Source organism: Bos javanicus, chromosome 8, assembly GCF_032452875.1.
Source record: "Bos javanicus breed banteng chromosome 8, ARS-OSU_banteng_1.0, whole genome shotgun sequence".
Taxonomy (NCBI): domain Eukaryota; kingdom Metazoa; phylum Chordata; class Mammalia; order Artiodactyla; family Bovidae; genus Bos; species Bos javanicus.
In genome coordinates this window covers 102,443,642-102,465,674 of record NC_083875.1, presented here as the reverse complement: position 1 = coordinate 102,465,674, position 22,033 = coordinate 102,443,642, and the positions used below count along the sequence as shown (strand labels likewise).

General features: G+C 39.3%; 1 protein-coding gene across 5 annotated transcripts in view; it reads right to left on the bottom strand.

Moving 5' to 3' along the window:
- Window positions 1–21,804, bottom strand: part of KIAA1958 (KIAA1958 ortholog) — a 133,172-nt gene extending 111,368 nt beyond the window's left edge. For 4 of the 5 annotated variants that reach the window (XR_009738217.1, XM_061426512.1, XM_061426510.1 and 1 more), the window contains exon 1: window positions 21,716–21,804. The gene's annotated coding sequence lies outside the window, so the exon portion shown is untranslated. Of the gene's footprint in view, window positions 1–21,163; window positions 21,257–21,715 lie in introns of those variants that run through there. The other variant, XM_061426509.1, reaches the window with a different exon arrangement.
- Between the last annotated feature and the right edge of the window lie 229 nt (window positions 21,805–22,033).

The window sequence follows — 22,033 nt, the reverse complement described above, 5'->3', positions numbered from 1 at the left end:
GATGGATGGCTGTGATGGCAGAAAAGATACTGGCCAGTTGTCATCACACAGCCCTGTATCTTGCTAATTTAGATCACCCACACTCGTCACCTTGAGTACTCCCATCATCCACTTGACTCTAAAAGAAGTCTGGGCCATGTTAATTCAAATTTTCATTCTACCTATTGTGACCAAAAGACAGATGCTGAATACTAGGTCCACATAATGAGACTGAGTCCCTGTACCAGTGCCACGGGCAGCTATACCAAAGACCCACTAGGGGCTAAGCCAAGTCCTCCTGAATTAGTATATTCATCTTGCCCACATGTAGACTCATGCATAAAGGGGATAAGCTTTATGGCTATACCCAAGGATCAAGCCACAGAAAAGGAGATAGGACAGATGGAAATAAGGAAGCTGATCTCAATTGGGCTCAACAAGGGTCAGGGTCTATGTCAAAGCAAGCAATGAGAATGACTGCATATTTCAAGCCAATCGTGTCCACGGCATGGAACCAAGGAGGAGGGAATCATTCATGGTTCTTTCAAAGGCACCAGGAGCTGAGACAGGTGTAGGAAGCATAGCAACAGGATAGATATCAAACATGGTTCAGGCAAAGGAAAGCTGGCCTAGAGCTACTTAGAGATGGTAGAATACTAAATACCAAGACAGTATTAAGACTTGGGTGGCTATTACTGGAGAGCAGTTATCAGGGATAAAGCACTAAAACAGAATGTGAGTTACTTCACCAGCAACATAAAATACTAGAGGACAAGAAAGATCTATAGTTTCTTGGGGAAAAGCTATTCAAAATCAGAATTCTATGTCCAGCAGTGATCATTCAAGTATATGGACCAAAACAAAGTCATTTCATTCAGGGCATTTAAAGGTATAAAATAATCAGCCCAATTCACTTTTACTGGGGCCAAAAATAGACACTGTACTCTGATAACATGAAAAATAAATAAGAATAGATTCAAAACAGATAAGAGAAAATCAGAAAAACAGAATTAGACCAGAATAGATATAAAATTTTTTTCAAATAGAGAATACACTCTTTCAATGCACATAGAACCTTTCTGGAAAATGATAATGCAATATGCTAAAAAGAAACTCTCAAAGTTTCAAAGCCCCAAATCATATACAGATCAGGGGATTCCCTGACAGTACAATGGTTAAGACCCCATCCACAATGTTATCGCCGAGGGCCTGGGTTTGATCCATGGTTGGGGAACTAAGATCCCTTAAGTCATGTGGCATGGCCAAAGAATAAAATAAAATACATTAAAAAAAACAAACCAAAAAACATTGAGACCCTATTTATAATCAAAATGTACAGACCCAGAGGGAGGGTAGGGGAGGGAGGAGGGAGGAGGGTTCAGGATGGGGAACGCGGGTATACCTGTGGCGGATTCATTTTGATATTTGGCAAAACTAATACAATATTGTAAAGTTCAAAAATAAAATAAAATTTAAAACCTGTTAAAAAAAATGTAACAAACCTGAAAATTATAATAATAATCAAAATAAAAAGCATTTTTAAAATACTATTTTAAATAGTAGTGTGTAATTTGGAAATACAAGACTCTAAGAATATCACACTTTAAAACCCAAGGAGAACAGGCAAACTAATGGACCCAGGAAGAGGACTGCCTTAACTGCTTTAGAAAATTAGAAAAAATGTTTCAAAAGATTGAAAAATTTAAAAATTAAATATTAAATTAACAAGCTTGAACATGATACAAGAAAACAGAAGAGATTATAAGGTAAAAGGAGAAATTAACAGAATCGAAAACAAAACAAAGGAGATGGCAACTTAGCAAGTCACATGGTAAGGGAGAATAAAGATCAAATATAAACATCGTTTAGTAAGCACCGCCTAGCTCCAGGCACTGTATGCCAGAACTGGGGACAGAATTCAAAGGACCAACATACGCTGGAGGTCAAACCACAGACGGTCTAGAAAGGTTTACTAGAAGGAAAACTTGACATTAGCATTTCTAGCTCCCATTTTTAATCTTTGTAGTTTGACTTTGGAAACTGAGTTTACATTTATTTGTATTTAATAATACAAACTTTTGATGATCTGGGCTTTTTCCTCTTTTAGAATACTTAGAGTGAAACTGAAAAGTTTACATTTATTTGTATTTAATAATACAAACTTTTGATGATCTGGGCTTTTTCCTCTTTTAGAATACTTATAGTGAATAGTTACAGTGAAAAAAATCCATGTTATTTCTCACAGTTTCAAGTGTTGTTTACTTTTCTGTTCCTTCAGTTTTCTTTCTGATCAGGGCTTCCGCTTCCCCTGCCACTCTCTTATCTGTAGGTTAAGCTTGTGGGTGTTAATTTACAAAGGATGCCCACAATTCTTGACTGTAAAAATGTTCACCTAGGACCAACATATCTACTTACCTGGAGTACAGAGTGTTATATAAGTGGTGGTAAAAGCATCAGGTATATGCTGTTGTTTTATCAGACATACTAAATAATGCACAACTAATTCAAAATATCCTCATTCTGTCTCTAGTTACTCAAGATTATACTACACATTATCTTATCTACAACTCAAGGGTAGTACTTGTACTCAAAGCCATTGCTAGACTGAATTAAATTTACTTGTAAATAATATACACGTAGTTTATCTACCTTTGTCTTTTCTATTTTCCATCTTAAGAGTCTTTAAAATGTAAAAGCAATTTGAATTATTTGCTTCCTCTCTATTAGCCAATTTAATCGATCAAGCCAAGTGTAAAATAGCAAAAAACTGTTTTCACTTTGCCATTTTCCCAAACACATGAAACTTAAGAACTCTTTGATCTTAATTAAGATGACATTACCGAGGGGACCGAAACACCTCTCCTCTATTATACTGGTCCACTTCCCACAATATTGCATAATTAGGAACAAGAGACAAAGTGATGTATTTATATTAGCACTTACTGAAATACTAATTAAACGCTTTAATAATTCAACAATTACATGAACATAGTCCAAGGGGATCAAATCATTCCCATGCAGTTTTATCAGAAACAAGTTAGTATAAAAATGTTTTTGAGCTCTGAAATGTACATCAGCACTTCTCATTATTATCACTTGTAGCAGCAATATTTAACTGCTGGAAATGCCTGAAAGAACTGTATGATTTGGAATTTATTTTCATGATCACCACACCTATTTTGCTTCTCTTAAACAGTATTTATTCTTCCAATAAGCAATCACTGAACACCTATGTACCAGGCATGAAGAAAGGCACAAATTATTACAGAAATGTTTAGAAGAGACACAAGAATAATTCAAAACCGCAACAAGTTCCTAAAGGCCATCTATATTTGCCTTTGATAACGCTTTTGTTACTGTCAAATAACACTTAAATACCAGAGCATGTGATGTCTCGCTGTGTCCAACACGTAAAAACTAGATAACTTGCCATTTGTGACAACATGGATGGATCCAGAGGGTATTGTGCTTAGTGAAATGTCAAATACTGTAGACAAAGACAAATACTGTATCATCTCACTTATATGTGGAATCCAAAAAACAAAACAAATAAACAAAGCAAAATGAAAACAGACTCACAGATACAGAGAGCAAACTGGCTGGTGGTTGCCAGAGGGGAAGAGGCTGAAGGGTTTGGCAAAATAGGTGAAGAGAATTAAAAGGTACAAACTTTCAGTAATAAAATAAACAAGCCAAGGAGGATACAGTATACAGCACAAGGACTATAGTCAATAATACTGTAATAACTTTGTATGGAAACAAATGATTACTAACCCTACTATAGTGACCATTTCATAATGTAGGGAGATATCAGCATGTAGTACACTTGCAACTGACATAATATTATACATCAACTTACATTTCAATTAAAAAAATTAGATGATACTTTCAAAAGGATCCTAAACAGTTTGCAATGCTATGATCATAATCTCAGACATCAAAAAGAAACATCTAATTTGTGTTAAGTCTCATGTTAGTATAATAATAGTATAGATTAATAAAAACCACCTGATGCTCTATAGAGCAATCTATACAGAAATAAATAATGAGTTAAAAACAGCAAGGAATGATATTTCTTCTGCTTTATTTGAATGTCACTTATTTTAATTTAATTCTGATTATTTTGTTTATATTTATTTTATAGTTTTAGCTCTTACATATTTTTATTGATCCATTTTGAGTTAATTTTCACATTATGGTAGTCACTATGGAAAACAGTATGCAAGTTCCCCCAAAATTGAAAAATCAAGTGGCCATATGATTCAGCAATCCCATTCCTGGGCATGTATGCAGACATAATTCATATCGAACTATAATTCAAAAAAATACACGCACCCCCATGTTCACAGCAGCACTATTTACAGCAGCCAGGACATGGAAACAACCTAAATGCCCATCCATAGATGAATGGATAAAGAAGATGTGGTACACACACACACACACACACACACACACACACACTAGAATATTACTCAAGCCATTAAAAAGAACAAAATAATGTCACCTAGAGACCGTCATACTGAGTGAAATAAGTCAGAGAAGGAGAAATAGCATATGACAGCCTTATATATAGAATCTAAAAAGAAATGATACACATGAACTTACTTACAAAACAGAAACGGACTCGCAGACTTAGACAGCGAACTTACGGGCGCCAGGCAGGGGAAAGGTGGGTAAAGGGCTAGGGGGTTTGGAATCAATGTGTACACTCTGCTATATTTAAAACAGATAACCACCAAAGTCCTACTGTATAGCACGGGGCACTCTGCTCAACGTTATTTGGCAGCCTGGACGGGAGGGGTTTGGGGGAGAATGGGCACCTGTGTATGTGTGACTGAGTCCCTTTGCTACCCACCTGCAACTACTGCAAAATTGTCAATCGGCTATACTCCAATAAGAAATAAAAAGTTTAAAAATTTTTGTGAAATAAGTCAGAGAAAGACAAACACCACATGACTTCATTTATATGTGGAACTTTAAAAACAAAGTAAGACAGAAAACCAAAATGAAAACAGACTCATAGATACAGAGAACAAACTGGTGGATTCCAGAGGGGAGAGGGCTAGGGATGGGAGGGTTAAATAGGTGAAGGGGATTAAGAGGTACAAACCTCCAGTAATAAAATAAGTAAGCCACAGGGATGCAATATACAGTGTAAGGAATTTGGTCAGTAATACTGCCATAATTTGTATGAAGACAGATGATTATTATGTTTATGGTGATCATCCATAATGCATGAAAATGTACATCACTATGTAATAAACCTGAAACTAATATTGTACATCAACCACATACTTTTAAAGCAACAGCAAAATGGTAAGAATATATTAAAAACAAAACAAAAAACAATTCTCAAATGTTTAATAATATATATTTTTAAGACATGACTTTCAGCTGCTGTCTCACCTTCCAGCTAGACTGAATCAGATTTTAAACCATCCTATGGCATTGTACATATGCAGGGAGCAAACACAATCTATTGAAGCGAAGCAGTGTGTGTAAAAGGGCTCAATTAAATGGTGGAATGTTTCTTGTAAATTAAAGCCCTACTGAATAATCATCTTCCATGCAAATTATCTTTCATGGGGTGTTCCAACAATGTGCAATCATCATATGTAGCCACTTTAATACATGCTTATTTGTAATGCTTGACATAATGAATTCTCCCTCTTTATTCCATAGAAATGAGAATGAGAATTTAAGCTTTTTAATTTTTCCTTGCTAGACTGCCTTTGTGAGTGCACCAGTAGTGAGACACTATTTTTTTAAAACCTATAGTGCAGAAAACTGATTTACCCAGATGCACACTACTAGCGCATTTATCAGAAACAGCAGTTTAAATGGATTTCTGATGAAGAAAAAAAAACCATATTATCCTCTTCTCCTTCAACAAAGTAAAATTTCCCTGGATGCCCATGAGCTCACTCTCCGAATCCTTATCTCAAATCTTTAAGGTTTCTATCCTTAAACAAAAAGTCATATGCTAAAACAAAAATACACAAAATAGAATTTGCTGGCATAATGCATCAGGGGTCCACATACTTCCTAAAATTTATACAAAATCAGATGTTGCATGTGCAAGTGTGCACTTTCTGAGAAGGCAGTTTTTTATTCTTTTCAAAAAGTATTTTATTGAAATACTGACTTATAACGTGTTAATTTCTGCTGTACATCAAAGAGACTCAGTTTTATAATGTACACACATACACATTCTTTTTTCATATTAATTTTCTATTATGGTTTATTACAGGATATTGAATATGTTCCCTGTGCTACATTAAGTAGGACCTTGCTGCTTGAGAGTGAAAAGTTTTTAATCTGATTCCTAAAGGGGTGAAAAAAAGACAAAAAGATTAAGAATTAACAAGTAAAGCTAAAAGATACACTCTCACAGAGTCATAGTTGATGGTACAAGTACAGAAAGTTTGACTGATGTCCAATGGATACAAACTTAGTTCCCTTGGTGCTAACATGCTATACATTTATCACACAGAACAAAGATTTCTACTCAAAAGGATCAAATTAAAATACTCATAGTCATTTCTTTAAACCTAAAGAGAGATCCCACACATCCTTCCTAAGCACTCCAGATTAATTACATGGATTTGAAGTATCAACTGAAGCCCTGAAAAGAGTAACTGACAAGGGTGTTAAGGGGGAGTCATATCTGAGGACAAGAGCCTGGTGTACCAGCAGGAGGCTGGTCAAGACAAGCTAATTCAGGGGCACAGTTTCATGTTTCACGAAGGTCTCTGTAAACATAAGGTTTCCTTCTCCTCCCCCTAAATGGTCCTAAAAGTCCTTAGCTTAACTATTAACTAAACCATAAACACTGAACTACATTTTAGAAAACTTCTCAGAAGTCTTTCCAATCACTTTAATATAATGAACTAGAAAAATTCCCAAGGACCTGTAGGTTCAATTAAATACCACAACTGCTACAACAGCAATATACTACTGAGCACTCCAGTACCGGAGTCCTGTTAGGAACTCACTACTAAAACCGCTACACTTCTAGTTAACAAGCACCATTCCCAGGTTCTATTCAAAATTAATGTGCCCACAGAAACCCTAAGTAACAACACATGATTTTGCAAGGGAGGCAGAACTTTCTTATAAAGCTCCTGTGGCAGAAACACTGCTGACCGTATCTGCACTGATCCAAATATGTTTAAAAAATTTCTTTAAGAAAAGCAGCTTGAGGAAGGACTACTTCTGAAGACACAGCACTGAACAATGTCAACATTGTAAAAAAATTTCCGTTTTTTCCGAGTGAGTATAAAGCAACAGAATCTTATGCAATCCACAAATAGGCAAACATACAAAATACATTAGGGACATTCTATGTGTATAAAATTATCTTTAACTAAAACAAAGAACACGAAGGAAAACACAATTAACTTTTTCCCCGCACTGTTTTAATAAAACGTCACAGTACACTGTAAGTTAAATTTTATTTTTCATATTTCAAACTTTACCAAAAGCTTTCCCATATGATATTTTGGAAACTGTCATTTTCTAGAAAAAAAACTTAAATTGTTAATTCTTAAATGCAACCATTATGTGAGCTCAATGGCCTTTAACCTGTCTGAATTTAGGGAACACCCAAATACTAGAATCCTGGTTATATACCTCAAAGGACAGAGTCACAGCCTCATGTATCACTCTCTATTTGATCCCCTTTCCCTACTGTGTGTCCATTTAATAGAGTTCTTTACTGTCCTGACCTACATACTCACAAAGCAGAGTTCTTGCACGCTCCAGTAAACCAGCAATCTTCCCTAGAGGTGGCTGGACACTGTCCTTTACCTTTTACCACTCATTCTGCCCCACGTCTCACTACATGACCCACTTAGATCTAAGACGAGTCTCTCCTACTGAAATAAAAATAAACACTATTTTCCATGAACTGTGATAACCATACGTAAGGGTTTATAGTGTAAGTGCTACAACTGTTGTTGTTCAGTCCGTTCAGCCATGTCTGACTCTGCAACCCCACGGACTGCAGCACGCCAGGCTTCCCTGTCCTCCACCACCTCCAGGAGCTTGCTCAAACTCATGTCCATCAAGTCGGTGATGCCATCCAACCATCTGGTCTTCTGTCGTCCCCTTCTCCTCCTGCCTTCAACCTTTCCCAGCATCAGGGTCTTTTCTAATGAACAAGAACATACTGTGAGTGCTACAATAGCACACTGTTTGAAGCCACTGTGTTGATTAAAATGATTAGGTTGTGGTGCTGGAGAAGACTCTGGAGAGTCCTTTGGACTGCAAGGAGATCATACCAATCAATCTTGAAATTAACCCTGAATATTCATTGGAAGGATTGATGCTGAAGCTGAAGCTCCAGTACTGTGGCCACCAGATGCAAAGAACAGACTCACCGGAAAAGACCCCGATGCTGGGAAAGATTGAGGGCAGGAGGAGAAGGGGACAACAGAAGATGAGATGGTTGGATGGCATCACTGACTCAATGGACATGGGTTTGGGTGGACTCCAGGAGTTGGTGATGGACAGGGAGGCCTGGCATGCTGCGGTTCATGGGGTCGCAGAAAGTCGGACATGACTGAGCAACTGAGCAACACATTCTTAATAAATTCCTATACGCCAGCTTTGCAACCCATGGACTGTAGTCTACCGGGCTCCTCCATCCATGGGATTTTCCAGGCAAGAATACTGGAGTGTGTTGCCATTTCCTTCTCCAGGGGATCTTCCCGACCCAGGGATTGAAGCCAGGTCTCTCATGCTGTAGGCAGACGCTTTTACCGTCTGAGCCACCAGGAAGTTTATGTGCCAGCTATGAAGTCAAAGTAGAGAGGCATACACAGACTTTCAATAAAGAAGTATCTGTTGAACTTGATTTTCTCTAGGATCTAGTGTTTAAATGCCTTCCCTTGTAGATACCTAAACCTCAATAACAATCTGTCCTATATGCCTCACCTTCTGCTCACATAAATTCATTTAATGTTCACAACAACCCTATGAGGTATATACTTAGTATGCTGTGTGCTTCAGTTGTGTCCGACTCTTTGTGACCCCATGGACCATAGGCCACCAGGCTCCTCTGTCCATGGGATTCTCCAGACAAGAATACTGGAGTGGGCTGCCATTTCCTTCTCCAATACTTAGTATTATATCCTTTTTATAAATGTGAAACTAAAGCACAGAGAGATTAAGTACCAATAAGGATCAGCAACAAAATTTAAACCGAGGCAGTCTGAGTCCCAAATCCATGTTCTTAACTAGGGTGCTGGTCAAAAGAATTCATTACTATCACCATATTTGCTACAATAGTTCTGTGCTGAGAAGGTATCGACAGAACAGATTTAGACATTATTATTTGCAAGAACTTTCAAGTTAAAAATTAGGTAAATTATTAATCACAGAAATCACTAAAGTGTTAAGAAAACCTCAGATTAAATGGTGCTGAAGCATACAAACACCTACAAAAAAGAACTAGAAGCCCAAATTCTTTCTCTCCTCTTGATCGTTTTCTTATCCATAAAATATAAGGGCTAAAATGTAAAACAGATCATTCCTACAATGTACAAACACTGAAAAATTAATCATTAAAAAAACAGCTATGGGGAACTCCCTGCGGGCCCCGTGATTAGAACTCCTAGCTTTCATTGCCGAGGGCCTGAGTTTAATCCCTAGTTGAGGAGCTAAGATTCTGCCAGCCATGTATGTGTGAGTGTGTGTTTGTGTGTCTGTCTTAGTCACTCAATCATGTTTGACTCTTTGTGACCCCATGGACTGTAACCTGCCAGGCTCCTCTGTCCATGGAATTCTCCAGGCAAGAATACTGGAATGGATTGCCGTTCCCTTCTCCAGGGGATCTTCCCAACCCAGGGATCAAGCCGGGACCTCCTGCATTGCAGGTGGATTCTTTACCAGCTGAGCCACCAGGGTGGAACAACCAAAAAAAAAAAAACCCCAAAATGCAGCAACTCCTCAGATGATTTAAGACACTGCTGCCTACCAGCAGATTACAATAAACTTCAGGAGGATCTAAAGTACTCAATTTCTAAAGTATTCAAAGACAAAGATATCTTTTAAGTTTCTTTAAAATCCTTTTAAGTTTTAAAATATGTTTATTATAAAACATGGCCAAATTATAAGCATTGGTGCTACAATGGTGAGCATAGCTGCCTTCAAAATTATAGAACGTTTAACAAAAAGAAAAATACAATTCACAACCCAGGACATTAGCATGTTAGTGTGTTTTCTTCCAATCTTTTCCTTATGTATTGCTTTGCATAACTATCATTATTAAACAGAGAAAGAGGGAGAGAAAGTAGAAGAGGGAAAGAGCTTTTTTTTAAAACCTGAACAATTTATAGCAGGGATTTCTCATGCTGCCACAAGGCCCTACATGATCTGTCATCACCCAATACCCTGTGCAAGCTCAGCCCTTGGAACTCTTCCCTCCTCTCCGCAGCAGCCCTTTGCCTTATTGCTAGTCCTAGAACACCAGAGTCACATTTCCAACTCTGGCCTTTTGTCCTTTCTGTTTCCTCTGCCTCAGAAGTTCCTCCTCCATCTACCTCAGTGTCAGGTCCATACACTTATTTTAGGTCCTTGCTCAAAAGCTATTTTCTCAGTGAAGTCTTCTTTAGCAACTGAAATGTCAAGCCCTCACCCTAAAATGTTTCACATCTCCCTTCCCTGCTTTACTTTTTTCCATCTTAGCACTTACCCCACTTCTGTTGTTTTCCGTATTTATCGTGTTTATTCTGTCTCCTCAACTGAAAGTTCAATGAGGGAAGGAATTTTTCTACTAATTTCCTGACACTTAGAAAAGTGCCTAATAAATAGCAATGCCCAATAAATATTTGCTGGATGAAAAACCTCTATAATCACCATTTTAAATGGCTATGTTCTAGTCCATCAAATGTTTACACCAGGATTTATCTAATAACTTCCCTTATGATGGATATATTGGTTATTGCCAATCTTGCACTATTCCATATAATGCTTTATTGCAAGGGTCATCAAGTTTTTTCTGGAGAGGGTTAGGTGGCAGACATTTTCTATAACAACTTAAATCTGCCACTAAAACAGCACAAAAACAGCCATAGACAAGGAATGGTTGTGACTGGATTGGGGCTGCATCAGGCCAGATTTAGCCTGTGGTCCCTGGTCTCTGCTTCCCTAAATCCACTTCTGTAGTATCTTTTCCTATCTTTGCAATTACTAGAATCACTAGATAAATGGGAATGAATACATTTATGGTTCTTGATATATTTTATCAAACTGCTTTTCAAAATGATTAACATGAGGAAGGGAAACAAGAACGGAGACACACTGGTGGTGGTGGTATCGATAGATACGACTACTTTGAAAAACAAACAGTATTTACTAAAGCTGAACATATATAATATATACCCCATTACTCAGCAGTCAGAGTATCTGTTTTTCTTCAGAAAGGCTGTGTTAGATACTGGAAGGAATATAAGAGGTTCTGCAGGGGTGCTGATAACACTGCTTATTGATCACAGTGCTAGTCACAGGTTCAATCTGTAAAAATCTATCAAGTGTACACATGACACATTCATTTTTGAATGTAAATTATACTTAAAAGGGGTTCATAACGTGCCATCCCCTAAAATATGCTGCTTTGGCATACTGATTATTTTGAACTGATGGCATTTGAGAATCATCAGACGCACAAAAGGCTGACCTCCCTCTTTCTACCTAAAAGCAGGTCATAAAGTTTCCCATGAGAAAGATGCCCTCTTTATACAGGAAAAGAAGAACATTCTTATCACTGGTAACTAGGAGTCAATGCCAGAATGCATCTATACAAACAAACCTACTAAAATAACCCTTATCTTCAATTAAGTGTCCCCATTTACTTCCTAGTCTGACAATTTACAGGCCCTAGCTAAAACTCCTTTGCCTACGTCTTCTCTACAAATTTATCATTTGTTAAAAATACAAAAAAGCTCTCAATCCTAACTGCTTCTTTGGGTCTTCAATTTCCTTATGAAGACTCCTATGTGCACATAAAACTATTAGCCAAATTTGTATGCTTTTCTCCTAATCATTTGTATCAGTTTAACTCTTAGGCCAGGAGTTACATTAGTCTTTCCTTGGATTAGCTGTAAGAAAAGAGAACTTGGAGGGCAGTGAAAAAATCTTGAAAATGTCTCTGCTATCTGCTTGGACTCATCCAGATGCCAGATGATTCCTCTGGCAAATTTCTAAAAGCAACTGAAATGCCACCTTTACTTAAACTACACGTGGGGTCCATTTTCATTAAAAAGGATTAAAATCTTAAGTTTTGTCCAGGAGTTAAATTTTAGTTATACAGAAATGCTTTATTGTAGAGTTTCTTGTTTTCTCAAGATGCCACATAAATAAAGATTATTACTGAATCATGCTGCTACTGCTAAGTCGCTTCAGTCGTGTCCGACTCTGTGCGACCCCATAGACGGCAGCCCACCAGGCTCCCCCGTCCCTGGGATTCTCCAGGCAAGAACACTGGAGTGGGTTGCCATTTCCTTCTCCAATGCATGAAAGTGAAAAGTGAAAGGGAAGTCGCTCAGTCGTGTCTGACTCTTCACGACCCCATGGACTACAGCCCACCAGGCTCCTCCATCCATGGGATTTTCCAGGCAAAAGTACTGGAGTGGGGTGCCATCGCCTTCTCCATTATTGAATCATAACTGTCATGAAAATGTTAACAACCTAAGTTAGAAAAGAATTAAACTCTCTGAAGCAAATACATAAGGGCTTATCACTATATTATAAAACAGACAAACTACAAAATTGTTAAATTACTGCTTATCTTCTTTTTAAACCTACACAGATACCTGTCCTCTTCAATCAATAGGAAAAAAAACAATATCCAATCTAATAACAAAAAATCATTCAAAGGAATAAGGAGTTCTAAGCAAGCAGGATAGTGGCAGAAGCTTAGTTTTGGACTCTCCTCAAATCTACTCATAAAAACAGATGGAGCAGACCAAGATATAGACCCACACATATGCTCAACTAACTTTTTACAAAGGTGCAAAAGCAATTCAATGGGGGAAGGATAGCCTTTTCAACAAATGCTACGGGAGTAATTGGACATCCACAGGCAAAAATGAACCTCGACCTAAACCTCACACCTTAAATAAAAATTAGCACAAACTGGATCATACACTTAACTGCAAAACAACACAGGAGAAGATCTCTGAGATTTAGGGCTAGGCAGAGTTCTTAGACTTGAACCAAATGCAAGATCCATCAAAGGAAAAATTGGTTAATACTAAAACTTTTGCTCTGTGAAAGCCAATGTGAAGAGGATCAAAAGACAACTATAGACAGGAAGAAAGGATCTGCAAACCAAATCTCTGACAAAGGATTAGTATCTAAAACATATAAAGAACTCTCAAAAGAGTAAAACAAGCAAACAAAAAAACCAATTAGAAAATAGACAAAAGACACAAACAGACATTTCACAGAAGGGGATGTACAGATGCAAATGGGCAAATGAAAAGATGTATAACATCAGCCATTAAGAAAATGCAAATTAAAACTACAATATTATTAAACACACATCAGAACAGTTAAAATAAAAAATAGCACCACCACCAAATGCTAACAATGATGGGGAGAGACTGGATGTACTGCTGCTGGGAATATAAAATGGTACAGTCACTCTGGAAAAGTCTGGCAGTTACTTAAAAAAGTAAACCTGTGGATTCCCCTGGTGACAGTGATTAATAATCTGCCTGCCAACGCAGGGGACACAGGTTTCATCCATGGTCGGAGCACTAAGACCCCACCTGCTGCGGGGCAGCTAAACCTATGTGCACAACTAGAGAGTGTGTGCACCTCAACAAAAGACCCCACAGGAGGCACCAAAGATCCACGTGCCACAGCTAGGCCCCAACACAGCCGAGCAAATAAACATTAAAAGAAAAAATACAGCAAATATAAAAAATTAAAAAGAACTTGAAGGAAGAGACATAAAAGATAAGCAAAGAAGATCCAACATAAATTTAACAGAAGACCTCAAAGAAGAAAATCAAAAGAATGAAAATGAATAAATACCAAAATATAAAACTGATGAAAATATTTATTAAAAAAACTGAGCCAACATAATAAAACACACTGTATATCTGGAAAACTTAACAGGACAGACAACATTTAAGATATATTCTAGTAAAATTATCTGCCTTTAAAGATGAGGGGAAAAGGTCTTTTCGGCATCTAGGGAAAAAGATAAGACACTTAAAGAAAATCATACTGGTATTAGACTCTGACAACAACATTTTTATCAGAATACAACATAGTAAGACTTAGCAGACTACAGCTTACGGGCCAAACATGCCGACTTTCCAGTTCTGTAAATAGAAGTTCTGACTGGGACACAGACATGCTTGTTCATTTATACATTCTCTAAGGCTGCCTTTGCACGGATGCTCATGTTCACGCTGAGTTGTGTCTGACTCTTTGCGACCCCATGGACTATAGCCCTCCAGGCTCCTCTGTCCATGGAATTTTCCAAGCAAGAATACTGGAGTGTGTTGCCATTTCCTACCCCAGGGGACTTTTCTGACCCAGGGACTGAACTCGTCTGTGTCTCTTGCCTTTCCCGCACTTGGCCGGAGGATTTTTTGCACTGATATGGCACAGTTAAACAATTGTGACAGTGACCTATGGCCCACAAAGTCTAAAATAATTACTATTTGGTCTTTTTAAGAAAATATTTGCCAAATCCTAAAACAGAATAGCATATTTAAGATTCTTGAGGGAAGAAAATGCAGGCCAAGTAATTATATTCAGACAAACTGACCTTCAAGTACAAAAGCCACGGATAAACAGTTTTAAATGTGAAAGACAGAGATAATACTCACATGAGCTATTTATGAGGATTCATTGAGTTTCAGACTATCAAATGATTACAGAAGGCTTAACACAAGGACTTATGCTATAAACTGAATATATGCAAGTGTAGAACTAAACCAATGATGGGCAAAGGTGACAGGGTAGTATGTGATTTGTCTGGGGCAAACAGCAGAACTGAGAAATCTTGGGGAGCAGGAACTGACTGCTTTAGGACCTTGATTCTATACAGAAAATAGGACTGAGAATAAGGGAGAAGTCACAGATAACTCAATTTCTGGACTGGGAAAATGGATGGACAGAACCACTCACTAAGCTAGGGAATGGTTCCCTAGTTAACAAGACATGGATTTTAAGAGAAAGGTAAGTCAAGTTTGGGGCATGCTGAATGTGAAGTGTTTGTGGAATATCAAATGATTGTGTCCAGCTGGTTGGTACATACATCTGAAATTCAGCAGAGATGCCCTGAGTGGTTATCAGATTCAAGAGTCATCAGCCAAGGAAGGTGTGAAGTGATCAGAAAGGTGTGTAATTTACCATGCAAGTTATCAAGACCAATATCTGAAAAACACCACCAAAAGAACCAGGTTCTTAGAATTCATAAGAAAACAGCATTAGCAGTTTCATCATATTTGGCTCCACTGAGATTCTCTTGCATTTGAAACCAATGATTAAGACTTTTCTACTTAAAACTATTCAAAATAAAGCATTTAAAAATAATATGAAAAGCCTTTAACTACCCATTTTGGTTATTTTTAATGCATACAAAGTTGATGATGTTGCTGTCTACTGGGCCCTGCACTCAAGTGAAAAAATGCTGAGTAAAAAAGGTATTAAAAAGATGAAAACGACTATAAAATTACACACATGGAGTGAAGTATGTATGTATGTATGTATGAAAGACAAGGTGACAGTCGCTCAGTTGTGTCCAATTCTTTGCAACTCCATGGACTGTCACCCGCCAAGCTCCACTGTTCATGGAATTCTCCAGGCAAGAATACTTGGAATGGGCATCCACTTTCTCCTCCAGGTGGATCTTCCCCACCCAGGGATCAAACCCAGGTCTCCTACATTGCTGGCAGATTCTTTGCCATCTGAGCCACCAGGGAAACCCATGAAAGACACCGGTGAAAGAACAGGCTGTTATGAGCTGTAACTGTATTCCCCCCACTCCATACACTGATGTCCTAACCCCCAGGACTTCAGAAGGAGACTGTATTTGGAGATAGAGCCTTAAAGAGGGCATTAAAATAAAATGAGGTCATTTAGGTGAGTCCTAAGGATACAGAATGATGTCTCATCGGAAGAAAGGAGATGAGGACACAGAGAGGCACACAGGAAGTACCATGTGAAGATATCTTAAGAAAACAGGTATCTACAAGCCAAAGAGAGAGGGCTGAGAAGAACCAACGCTGCCAACATCTTGATCTGGGACTTAAAGCTTTCAGAACTGTAAAAAATGAATACATTTTTGTTGTTTAAGTGACCCAGTCTGTCTTACTTTGTTTCAGCAGCCCTTGCAAATGAATACAGGCTGGAGAGAGAAAGTAGTGTCCTAGTCGGGTAAGAGTTCACAGATACTGATAATAATTCAGTAAGTATGAAGCCTCAAAACAGCAAAGTAGAGCTTTTTCTATCTGGTGACTATGGCTTATATGCAGCAATGAAAATGTTTAAACAGCAAGTATTTACAAGGGAAAACAGGGAAGATATTGATAAGGGGAAAGTGAAGGGATGCGATACTGGCAATTAGAAGAGGACAGAAAAGGTTAAAGGGTCAGTTTTGAGGAAAACCAAGAAGAGACAGACAAATCCAACCAAGATGTGTCCTATTCCTGAAATGTGAATTAAGTAAAAAGATAAATAATCCAAAAACAATTCAGCCAAGCAAGGGAGAGTGAAGTGAAGTGTTAGTTGCTCAGTCATGCCCGACTCTTTGTGACCCCATGAACTGTAGTCTACCAGGCTCCTCTGTCCATGGGATTTTCCAGGCAAGAATACTAAAGTGGGTTGTCAATTCCTTCTTTGGGGGTTTTTCTGACCCAGGGATAGAAACCGGGTCTCCTGCACTGCAGGCAGATTCTTTACTGGCTGAGCTATGAGGGAAGCCCTATTTATAAAATAAAGTCTGTCAAGGTTTCCATACTGGGGTGGGTAGCCTTTCCCTTCTCCAGGGGATCTTCACAACCAGGCTTTGAACCCAGGTCTCCCACATTGCAGGTGGATTCTTTACTTGCTGAGCCACAAGGGAAGCCCAAGAATACTGGAGTAGGTAGCCTATCCCTTCTCCAGTGGATATTCCCGACCCAGGAATCGAACCAGGATCTCATGCATTGCAGGTAGATTCTTTACCAACTGAGCTATCAGAGAAGCCCAATGGGGGCAACTCTGGATAATTCTCCAAAATTCAAAAGAATTTTTTTTTAATTTCAGCTAATGGAATCCTTGATGATTAACAAATAAAAATCAATTTTCAGGTATCAAATGAAAAGATACTTGCAATGGGTATTAAAAGACAGACAGCAAAAGGAGAAGGGGGCAGAGAGGATGAGATGGTTATTTAGCATCACCAACTCAATGGACATGAATCTGAGCAAACTCTGGGAGACAGTGAAGGACAGGGGAGCCTGGTGTGCTGCAGTCCATGGGGTCTCAAAGAGTCAGACACGACTTAGCCACTGAACAAAAACAACAACTTATGGAATTCTTTGGAAGTTATTTGTGTGGGTTTAAACACACACACACACAAACAGGTAACAACTGCTAGCAACTGCACTACTTCTTGCCTGCATCCAGAGGTACAGAGGCCCGAGAGTAAAGTAAGGTGGAAGGGAAAGCTATTCTCCAACCTGAAGACCTGCTCCCTGACGTCAGGCCAGTCCACATTCAAGCAGATTAGAGGGGGGAAAAGCTAGGAGAAAACGGCACCATTTTATGGTGAGATTTTTAATGTTTTTAAAAGTTTCTTAAATGATTTAACGCCTTCTTAGAGTTTTTAAAAGTTCTTTTTCACATAAAGTTGCACAATTTATCTTTTGAGACATCTTTTGATGCTACTTTTCTTTCAGTACAAAAGGACCAATTACTGATGTCCTAGACCACATCCCTTTGCTTTCTATATTAAGTGTGATAAAGTGTTTCTGAAATACATCTTCTTTGTCACTAGAGACACTGGTTTTACCAATATGCAATACTCAAAAACCTCTTTAACTGTTTAAGTTTGAGACTGTGCAAGACAAACCCGAATAATGCTGCATAAATTGTCTTTCTCTAGAAAAGGGTATTAAACTTTGTTGACACTGGCTACAAGATGAAATGCAAAAATTTGCATTTTCAGTACTTTTAGTTTCTTGACCTTTATTTGAATTTGAGACTAAGCTTTACCAAACAACAGAATTTACACTGTAACTAGCCAACCACAGACCTCATTATGGAATCTATGCAGTGCATTTGTTACCTAGGAAACAGAAGAGAGCACAGGCAGAGTGCAATTTCAGTATAGTTAAAGAATTCTCCAATCATGCTGGTAAATAAAGTCCATAAATCAACTAATCAGAAGCTAAGTCAAGAAGTACCACAGAAGGGTTAAGCTCTATGGAAACTTTTTTCAAGGCAAAAAAGAAAACCTGTGGGGTTTCTTCAGGCAACTATGTGGATCTCTTCAGTAAATATTATGAGCAGGTTTCTTTACAAACACAAACTGTCAAAAAATAAACTGTTCAAAATAAATGGCTTCTCTCCAGTCTTCAGCTTCTCTATTTTTGACAGTATTTAAGAGAAAAAGCTTCTTTAGAGCCAGCCTCATACATCTGGTAGCAGAATATTAATCCAAGAATGAATTCTGCATTTTTCCATGAGAAGCAGAGTATGTACTGCTCTTAAACAATGCAGGGCGATAAAGGCTGGAATGAGAGGTCCCTGTCCGCACCTCTGACAGTCAGGCCTGCTTTCCCAATCTACAACAGGCTGCCTGAAAAGAACTTGAAAGTCACAGAAATTATATAAAGAATATAATTGTTAACTTTGCAGCTTTCCCCGTGGTGATTACTAATGATAATACTAGTCATTTGAGGGTTCCAGGTAACATAAAGTGGCCATTTTGAGTGTCCTTTAATGGCAACACACTAATAACCAACAAACAGGAAAAGACTAAAAAAGCCTATGGATTTTAAAGTCTGTCAAATTTAACCATGGACAACTTAGTGTTTAAAAAAAAAGAAAACTGATAAATATCAGATCCTACTACTCAGCTATATTTAAAAATCCAGATTTGCACAAATTCACAATTTCTGGAAGTAGCATTTGTCATAATCCAAAGCAGCAAAAAAGTTTAAACCATGAGATGTGAGAAATAATTTACATCTTCCTAAACACCAATATTCAAGAAAAATTAGTTGAAATATGAAAGATTATCTGGAATGCTTTGATTAACTAAAACAGTACTGTTAATTGTAAAAAAGCAAATTATTTAATAGTAATAATATCTACATATCACAGTCAAAAAACAAAAACAGACAAAAAAAACTAGGTGTTACCTTTTAGCCAGCCCAAATAAATCCTCCGTGCCAATCCCAGAAAACTGTTAGACACAGCTGCAACTCTGCCAAGCAATTCTCAATGCAAGGCCACACTTTCTTAATGTTTAGTTTACACAGTGACTCTCTGTTAAGCCTTAATGCCACAACTGACAGCCATGTAAACCAATACAATGTGTTAGCTTACCTTTCTTAATACTGGGGAGAGCTGATGAAGAGTGTGTATCTGAGAGCTGCAACCATGGGAGTGTTTTAGAACTCCATTCCATCATTCATGATAAAACCTGCACAAATTTCTATACTTAACCTCTTTGGGCCATCCTTATTAGAAAAGGAAGAGGCATCCTGCTCAAGGGTTTTACCAGTGCCTGGCACAGAGCCCTGTGCAGAGTTTAAATTCATTTATCTAATCTAGGACAGAAGTCAAAGCAGGAACTAATCAAAGAGGCTGGCATGATCTTTGTTAGATGTAGCCTCTTCTAAGTTTTAAGAGTATAATAATGTACACTCCAGGCATATACAAAATGAGGCATGCAATAATATTAATCTGTTAATGTAAAACTAGGACAAGAATCTAGGATACCTTTTTCTCCTCGAAAAAGACCACTATTTTAGGCATACTTAAACTGTCTCCTCTTTATAATGACAAAAATCAGTTTGCCTAGTTGATGCTACCGTATATTGTTTTCTGACGAATTTCTACATCTTACTTAACAAAAATTTAAATAGCAAATATTTTTCCACCATAATATTTCTTCATGTTTGGATGATAATACTTTTTATTTTTTAAGAAAGATTCCATTTCCTACAAATAGCTATAGATATAACTTAGTGTCCACAGAACTTTTTTTCTTAATCTCCTCGGTAATCATCAGATCTAAGTTTGTCAATAAGGATTCTCACACAATAGGCAAAAAAAAAAAAAGAAAAAAAAAAACCTCCAGAAATGACCAGGTAGACGGAGGTTAATGCAAAGATATAAATCCATACCTGCGTTAAAAATCTGAACAATTAATTTTCTGGGCGCTTACTCGACTTTATTATTTGAGTATCTAAAAATACATAGCAACCGTCCATGAAAAACTGAAATAATATAAATCAGAAACATCACCCACGACACTTTTCAAAAATTTTATCCACCATATACAACGCGATAGGTTATAAACAGAGAATACAGAAATACATATAATAAAACAGGGAGAGCATAATCACAGGGGGAAATGATTAGTTCTAACATTCATGTTCTCCCCATACGTCGTGAAAGGTCTCATATCTTAAATCAGCGAAAATAAAGGTTTTAGCCTGAACAGAAAGCTAGATAATTGTTTATCACACTCCAGTTTAACTAATCTCCACTAGGGAAGCTGTTTCTACCTGATTTGCTTGTTAACTATTTAACAGGTAGAAGATTCTGTCATGTTAATCCTAAGGAGTCTGGGAAATAACAAAACTTTACCCCCTAAAGTTATATATACACAAAATATACATATATGTAAAATCACAGCCATATTTATCTTTTATTTCCTCCCTTTAAGTCCCCACTTAATCTTTAAAAAAAGAAAGAAAGAAAGAAAACTACCAGAAAACTACAAAACGTTCTTTGATTTTGATTTGATTTTCGTCAGCCCAACCTCCTCCTCCCGAAGGAAATCTATATCTCGATGTATTTGATAACAAACACAAAGCACTGTGCGCAGCCTCAGACCGGGTGGGGGGCGGAAGAGCCCTTCGGAGAAAGCCCTCCTCCGTTAGAAACAATAAATAAGGGACCGAAGCGATGCACGTTCCTTCACACACGCCCCAAAACGCACCTCGGCGAGCCTCGAGTGAGGGAAACAAGTCGGGCAGAGCTCCGAAAACACCTCTCTCCCTCTCTCTCCCGTAACCTCCTCGAGACTTGGAAACTAAGAGAGATTTTTTTCTCCCCTTCCCGCCCTCCTGCCCACCTCCAACAGACCCTGGAGCTGGAGCCGGCGAGCCAGACTCGCAGCGCGCCCCCGGCCGCTGCGCCAGGAGACAGCCGGCGGCGGGCCGGCCCCGGAGAGACAGCCCAGAGCCGCGGCCCCGCCGCCGCCGCCGCTGGCCCGGTCGCCGGGGGTCTCTACCCGTTTCCCGCCCCCCCAGCCCGTCGCAGGCGACGTCCGGCCGCCCGGCTCTCAGCCCTGACTCTCGCCTTTCCACGCCCCCGCCCCCCCTCCGCCCCCGCAGAGGAACAAAAGGAGGGTTCAGCCGGGTCACCGCTAGGCCGCCGAGGGGGCGGCGGCGCGGACCCCAGTGCGGCCGCCCCCCACACAAAGGGGCTGCCCACCCCGGGCGCAGCGTCGGCGCGCTCGTCCCCGCCCCTCGCACGGGCTCTCACCCACCTGCAGGTGTCTGTGCGTCTGTCCATAGGAACGCGGGCAGCGAGGGGGGCCTGCGGGAGCCGGGCAGAGCGGGCTGGACGGGGCGGGACGGAGGGGAGGGACGGAGTGAGCGCGGCCGCGGGGCCGGGGAGCGAAGGCAAGTGGAACAGCGAGGGCCACCGGCTCGCCACGGACAGCGGGGAGGGAGGGCGGGGGACGCCAGCCTGACTCGGCCGACCGGCGCGCGCCGCTCCGTGCGCCCCGGGCTCCGCGCGCCGGGCTCGGAGCGCGGCGGGCAGGCGGGGGGCGGGGCGCGGGCGGGGCGGGGCCGGCGCGCGG